Here is a 1083-nt window from a genome sequence, read left to right as displayed (position 1 = left end):
TTCTGTCGCAGAGTCCCTTCGGCGAGTGATGTGTGTGTGAGGCCATCGTTTCTGCCAGAGTCATTAATGAAAGTAAATATTGTTCCCCAGGTTAAGGGAAGAACTTGTGATATCTGTAACAGCAGTAATTATAGACCAATTGCTCTGTCAACGTTGTGCTCGAATATGTTAAGAATAAATTATTCTTAACAGATGTGCTGATTGCTTAGTAACTCGTGATAATCAGTTCGCCTACAAAGCAAATCAAGGACCTGAAATGTCCATCGACTTAATAAAACATGTTTCATTTGAATATTTGTCATGCTTATCTTTTTTATGTCCTGAATCAACGCGGAGTTCCGGGATATATCCCCGTTATGCTGCGACACTGGTATGCACATCAAAGGGGAGCGCTAGATGGGTTGATAATATCCCAGATGAATTCAGTGTCAGATGCGGGGTCAAACAAGGGTCCCTGTCATCGCCGCATCTCTTTAATCTGTATGTGAACAATCTGCCAAACAAGCTAAACAAGCACAAGGTAGGCAGCATAGTAAATGACCAACTAATTAACCATCTCATTTATGCTGATGATACAGTAGTCCTCAATCCGTATAACGTATAAACGTATAAAAGATAAAAAGTATGATAACTTTTTAATCGGAAGCAAAATATTGCTACAGAATCAGCAATCATAGTAAATAATTAGAGTACTAAGTTTGTGGAAGATAATGAATATGAAAATGATGACAACATATAGAGAATCTATATAGAGGGTTATGCAATAGGTCAAATATTTTGAGATGTAGCGATTAGGTTCAGTATCTCCTTTTCATGAGTTTCTGTAAATCTTTCAGTTGCATGTCACTATTCTTAAAGGCATAAGTTTCGGATCTGAGAAAGCAGATGTGCTATAACAACAGCATCCGTTTATTGTTCAAGAAGAATAGCAGTTAGTGTAAGCGGCTTCTGTGTTCGGCATGGCAGTAGTTAGATTAATTCAATGACTCGAGAAACATTTTTTGTAAAGAGCTTAATGAACGAGAACTATTTTCACACCTTAAATATTTATGATCTTGGATGGTGAAACACTCTTCCGTATTG

The sequence above is a fragment of the Penaeus monodon genome, chromosome 19 (genome assembly GCF_015228065.2).
Source record: "Penaeus monodon isolate SGIC_2016 chromosome 19, NSTDA_Pmon_1, whole genome shotgun sequence".
In the NCBI taxonomy this organism is placed as follows: domain Eukaryota; kingdom Metazoa; phylum Arthropoda; class Malacostraca; order Decapoda; family Penaeidae; genus Penaeus; species Penaeus monodon.
This window is presented reverse-complemented; position numbering follows the sequence as displayed.